The sequence below is a fragment of the Rhipicephalus microplus genome, unplaced genomic scaffold (assembly GCF_043290135.1).
Source record: "Rhipicephalus microplus isolate Deutch F79 unplaced genomic scaffold, USDA_Rmic scaffold_583, whole genome shotgun sequence".
NCBI classification, from domain to species: Eukaryota; Metazoa; Arthropoda; class Arachnida; order Ixodida; family Ixodidae; genus Rhipicephalus; species Rhipicephalus microplus.
Window position 1 is genome coordinate 32331 of NW_027465142.1, and position 6102 is coordinate 38432.

Sequence of the window (6102 nt, forward strand, 5' to 3'; positions counted from 1 at the left end):
CGCGAACCGGTGCCAGCGAGATCCCTCGCCTGCAAGAACCGACCGGCAGCCTCCGTCACCCGAGGACGCGGAGGCGCTTGCCGCGGACGGCGGGACGGTATGCACTGGTGCACAGCGGACCCGTCACATCGCCAGTTCCTTGACCGACCGCCGACGCTTGTGCCGTTCCTCTCGTACTTGGCAGTCGCCGCGCGATTGTCGGGTCTCGTTCTTGCACGCTCGAACGGTCGGGAGGGCACTCGGCTGGCGTTTCGGGAACGCGCAGCCTCGCCTTCTACCGACGTAACCACGACTCGCCGTTCGCGCTCCGCCGCTCCTGTTTACAGTACTAGGCGGTCCCGCAGCGGTCGGGTCGCGCATTTCGAGCGCTTCGAGCCACGGTGCAGTGGCGGGTCGAAAGCCGACCTATGAGTGCGTTGCGCCGTTTGTACCCGCGTCCGCCACCTGGCCGACCGTCCAAGGTCGCGGTGTTGGCGTCCGCTGGGCGCAACAATTTGTCACGGGGTGCCGCTCCACATTCAGGCAGCCCCGTGGGGAAAAGCCGACCCCGCGTCCAAACGGGGTCAGCGGCAGAAAGTGTCGGGCGCAGACGCAGCTGAGGCGCTCACCCTTCACAATCCGTTAATGATCCTTCCGCAGGTTCACCTACGGAAACCTTGTTACGACTTTTACTTCCTCTAAATGATCAAGTTTGGTCATCTTTCCAACAGACCGGCGCAACCGAAAGGCCGCGCCGGACATCGGTCCGAAGACCTCACTAAATCATTCAATCGGTAGTAGCGACGGGCGGTGTGTACAAAGGGCAGGGACGTAATCAACGCGAGCTTATGACTCGCGCTTACTGGGAATTCCTCGTTCAAGGGGAACAATTGCAAGCCCCTATCCCAATCACGAAAGAAGTTCCACGGGTTACCCAGTCTTTTCAGACAGGGATAAAGACACGCTGCTTCCTTCAGTGTAGCGCGCGTGCGGCCCCGGACATCTAAGGGCATCACAGACCTGTTATTGCTCTGTTTCGTGCGGCTAGGAGCCGCTTGTCCCTCTAAGAAGGTTGTAAGGTGCTGGGAACCCCGCACCTATTTAATAGGCTAGAGTCTCGTTCGTTATCGGAATTAACCAGACAAATCGCTCCACCAACTAAGAACGGCCATGCACCACCATCCACCGAATCAAGAAAGAGCTCTCAATCTGTCAATCCTCCCAGTGTCCGGGCCGGGTAAGTTTTCCCGTGTTGAGTCAAATTAAGCCGCAGGCTCCACTCCTGGTGGTGCCCTTCCGTCAATTCCTTTAAGTTTCAGCTTTGCAACCATACTTCCCCCGGAACCCAAATACTTTGGTTTCCCGGAAGCTGCCCGCCGAGTCATTTGAGTAACTCAGGCGGATCGCTGGTTGGCATCGTTTATGGTCAGAACTAGGGCGGTATCTGATCGCCTTCGAACCTCTGACTTTCGTTCTTGATCAATGAAAACATTCTTGGCAAATGCTTTCGCAGTAGTTCGTCTTGCGACGGTCCAAGAATTTCACCTCTAGCGCCGCAATACGAATGCCCCCGTCCGTCCCTCTTAATCATTACCTCGTATTCCAAAAACCAACAGAACAGAAACGAGGTCTTGTTCTATTATTCCATGCAAGTTTATTCAGGCGACTCGCCTGCGTTGAGCACTCTAATTTTTTCAAAGTAAAAGCACCGGCCATCTCGAGGCACACAATGAAGTGCACCAAGAAAGAACCGGCATGATGTTCAGTCCGAGCCGTCGCATCGGGTAGATGCACTACTCGTCTGGAACTGAGATCCAACTACGAGCTTTTTAACCGCAGCAGCTTTAGTATACGCTATTGGAGCTGGAATTACCGCGGCTGCTGGCACCAGACTTGCCCTCCAATTGATCCTCGTTAAAGGATTTAGAGTGTACTCATTTCAATTACGGGGCCTCAAAAGAGTCCCGTATTGTTATTTTTCGTCACTACCTCCCCGTGCCGGGAGTGGGTAATTTGCGCGCCTGCTGCCTTCCTTGGATGTGGTAGCCGTTTCTCAGGCTCCCTCTCCGGAATCGAACCCTGATTCTCCGTTACCCGTAACAACCATGGTAAGCAAGTAACCTACCATCGAAAGTTGATAAGGCAGACACTTGAAAGAAACGTCGCCGGCTCGTGGCCATGCGATCAGCACAAAGTTATCCAGAGTCACCACACAATACGGGCCGAAACCCGATCGATCTTGGTCTAATAAAAGCACCCGTTACCCAAAGGGCTCCAGGCTCACTGCATGTATTAGCTCTAGAATTGCCACAGTTATCCAAGTAGGAAGAAACGATCTAAGGAACCATAACTGATTTAATGAGCCATTCGCGGTTTCGCCTTATTTCGGCATGTACTTAGACATGCATGGCTTAATCTTTGAGACAAGCATATGATTACTGGCAGGATCAACCAGGTAATCGTTCGACTGCGCGTCCGTCCTCGCCCTCGGCGGGCCGGACGCAGTCTGTGTGCGGCGGAGGCCACCTTCAGGCGCCCCAACACGCTTATTTTGCACTCCGAGATGACGGCGTTCGAGCTCGCTACGGCACAACCTTCCCGAAAGACGAGTGGGAGCCGTGCGGCAAGAAGCACGTTCATGCTCGCTCTTTTTCGTTGCATCGACTCGGTCGCGCCGTGCGGGTTGCCCAAGCCCGCTGCACTGTCGGTGGACCGGCCGGAACTAGCAACGGAGCCGAGACTGCAAAGCCGCCAGACGACGGGTCACGCCCGCGTCTTCGGCGCTTTCGCATCTGAATCGCCCGAGGACGACACGGAACACACCTCGATATCGTGGTAAAACGGCACCGTCCGACAACCAGCCCCTAACGCATCAAGCGGATGAGGCTGCAGACGACTGCCGTGGATTCCCCTGGAGCAGACCCGAGGACACGCTTGACGAGGCCGAAGCCCGCCGCATATCAGACACCCGGTCGCTTTCGCGTACGCCGCTCACGAGAACCCCCACATAATAGCAGCGATAAGTACCCAGACCTCCTTGGGCCCTAATACGAGCGTACTCGAGAAAATTTCACCGCGGGTGTGCCCCGAAACGTGTGGCATGTTGAGCGTGCCACAAGTCTACGTCGCTCTCAAACCCGCCGAGGTCGTAGAATTTGCGACCCTACTCACGAAATTCCCACCGAGGATACGGCCGCAAACGTACCGCACCTTGGGTAGGCCACGAGTTTGTGCAACACTACGCTGACGGCACAGCACCGAGGTCGTGCGCGCACGCACGGGAAAATTCCGCCGCGGTTTCTGCCGAAAACGTGAGGCACCACGACTCTCCGCAAGTTCGCGTCGACTGCGAAAGACCGAAGTCGTGAACGACGTGTCCGCTACTCGCCGCCGACACGCTGGACACCAAACGTACAACGACTCGACGGCGTCGTAGAGGCCCACGACGCGGTTTTCCTTAACGACGTCTCGGCGTGGCACCGACAGGTTAGAACGGCCGACCAACGTTCCCTGTCCGCCGTTCGGCTCAGTCGAAGGGCTCGGCGACTTCGGCAACGCTGCGAAGCCGCACGGTGACGCACGCCATGTCCCCATTTTTTTTTTCTTTCTGCGTCTGCCGGGGTGCCCCTATAATAGCAGCGATAAGCACCCAGACCGCCGTGGGTCGCTCGCCCCGGCTGACGTGGTTTTTCGTACTCCTGCGGCGGTCGCCGTCAAGCACGTCCAAATACGCTACTTTCGTGGGCGCATTCACGCTCTTTCGCTTCGCCGGAGTGCCAGCACTCACTCTGCCAAAAACGGCGAACATCCGAGCGGCGGTTCCCACTTTTGCGTCGGCGTCGCAAACCCCGCCCCGGCAGACGAGGTTTGCCGTACTCGTGCGACGGTGGCCGGCGGGCACGTCGAAAGACGCCGATATCGTGCGCGAATTGGCGCACCTTGGCTTCACCGGAGTGCCGCCACTGACTCCTCCAAAAACGGCGAAGATCCGAGCGGCGCTTCCCACTTTCGCATCGGCGTCCCGAACTCCGCCCCGGCTGACGCGGTTTACCGTACTCGTGCGACGGTCGCCGGCGAGCACGTGGAAAGACGCCGATATCGTGCCCGAATCGGCTCCGTTCGGCTTCGCCGGAGTGCCAGCACTGGCTCGGCGAAAGACGACGAACATCCGAGCGACGGTTCTCACTATTGCGTACGCGTCGCAAACCCCGCCCCGGCAGACGCACTTTGCCGTACTCGTGCGACGGTCGCCGGCGAGCACGTAGAAAGACGCCGATATCGTGCCGGAATCGGCCCCGTTTGGCTTCGCCGGAGTGCCAGCACTCACTCGGCCACAAACGGCGAACATCCGAGCGGCGGTTCCCACTTAGCCGTCGGCGTCCCGAACTCCGCCCCGGCAGACGCGGTTGCCGAGCTCGTGCGACTAGCGACCGCGAAGCCGTCTCGCGACGCCGCTTTCGTGCGCGGCTCCCACTGCGACCTGGGTCACCCGAGGTCGACGAGCAAAAAAGAATGTCGAAAAAAATTTTTTTTTTTTTTTGCGTCTGCCGGGGTGCCCCTATAATAGCAGCGATAAGCACCCAGACCGCCATGGGTCGCTCGCCCCGGCTGACGTGGTTTTTCGTTTTCCTGCGGTGGTCGTCGTCAAGCACGTCCAAACACGCCACTTTCGTGGGCGCATTCGCGCTCTTTCGCTTCGCCGGAGTGCCAGCACTCACTCTGCCAAAAACGGCGAACATCCGAGCGGCGGTTCCCACTTTTGCGTCGGCGTCGCAAACCCCGCCCCGGCAGACGAGGTTTGCCGTACTCGTGCGACGGTGGCCGGCGGGCACGTCGAAAGACGCCGATATCGTGCGCGAATTGGCGCACCTTGGCTTCACCGGAGTGCCGCCACTGACTCCTCCAAAAACGGCGAAGATCCGAGCGGCGCTTCCCACTTTCGCATCGGCGTCCCGAACTCCGCCCCGGCTGACGCGGTTTACCGTACTCGTGCGACGGTCGCCGGCGAGCACGTGGAAAGACGCCGATATCGTGCCCGAATCGGCTCCGTTCGGCTTCGCCGGATTGCCAGCACTGGCTCGGCGAAAGACGACGAACATCCGAGCGACGGTTCTCACTATTGCGTACGCGTCGCAAACCCCGCCCCGGCAGACGCACTTTGCCGTACTCGTGCGACGGTCGCCGGCGAGCACGTAGAAAGACGCCGATATCGTGCCGGAATCGGCCCCGTTTGGCTTCGCCGGAGTGCCAGCACTCACTCGGCCACAAACGGCGAACATCCGAGCGGCGGTTCCCACTTAGCCGTCGGCGTCCCGAACTCCGCCCCGGCAGACGCGGTTGCCGAGCTCGTGCGACTAGCGACCGCGAAGCCGTCTCGCGACGCCGCTTTCGTGCGCGGCTCCCACTGCGACCTGGGTCACCCGAGGTCGACGAGCAAAAAAGAATGTCGAAAAAAATTTTTTTTTTTTTTTTTGCGTCTGCCGGGGTGCCCCTATAATAGCAGCGATAAGCACCCAGACCGCCATGGGTCGCTCGCCCCGGCTGACGTGGTTTTTCGTTTTCCTGCGGTGGTCGTCGTCAAGCACGTCCAAACACGCCACTTTCGTGGGCGCATTCGCGCTCTTTCGCTTCGCCGGAGTGCCAGCACTCACTCTGCCAAAAACGGCGAACATCCTAGTGGCGGTTCCCACTTTTGCGTCGGCGTCGCCAACCCCGCCCCGGCATACGCGGTTTGCCGTACTCGTGCGGCGGTGGCCGGCGGGCACGTCGAAAGACACCGATATCGTGCGCGAGTCGATGCTTCTTGGTCTCGCAGGAGGGCCGCCACTCACTCCTGCAAAAACGGCGAAGATCCGAGCGGCGCTTCCCACTTTTTCGTCGGCGTCGCAAACCTCGCCCCGGCAGACGCGCTTTGCCGTACTCGTGCGACGGTCGCCGGCGAGCACGTCGAAATACGCCGATATCGTGCCCGAATCGGCCCCGTTTCGCTTCGCCGGAGTGCCAGCACTCGCTCGGCCAAAGACGACGAACATCCGAGCGACGGTTCCCACTATTGCGTACGCGTCGCGAACCCCGCCCCGGCAGACGCGGTTTGCCGTACTCGTGCGGCGGTGGCCGGCGGGC

At 59.5% G+C, this 6102-nt stretch overlaps 1 non-coding gene across 1 annotated transcript; it reads right to left on the bottom strand.

Annotated features, from left to right (window-relative positions):
• Positions 1 to 622: 622 nt before the first annotated feature.
• Positions 623 to 2437, bottom strand: LOC142795211 (small subunit ribosomal RNA). The gene has a single exon (XR_012892855.1). It is a non-coding gene; the product is annotated as a small subunit ribosomal RNA (ribosomal RNA).
• Positions 2438 to 6102: the final 3665 nt, after the last annotated feature.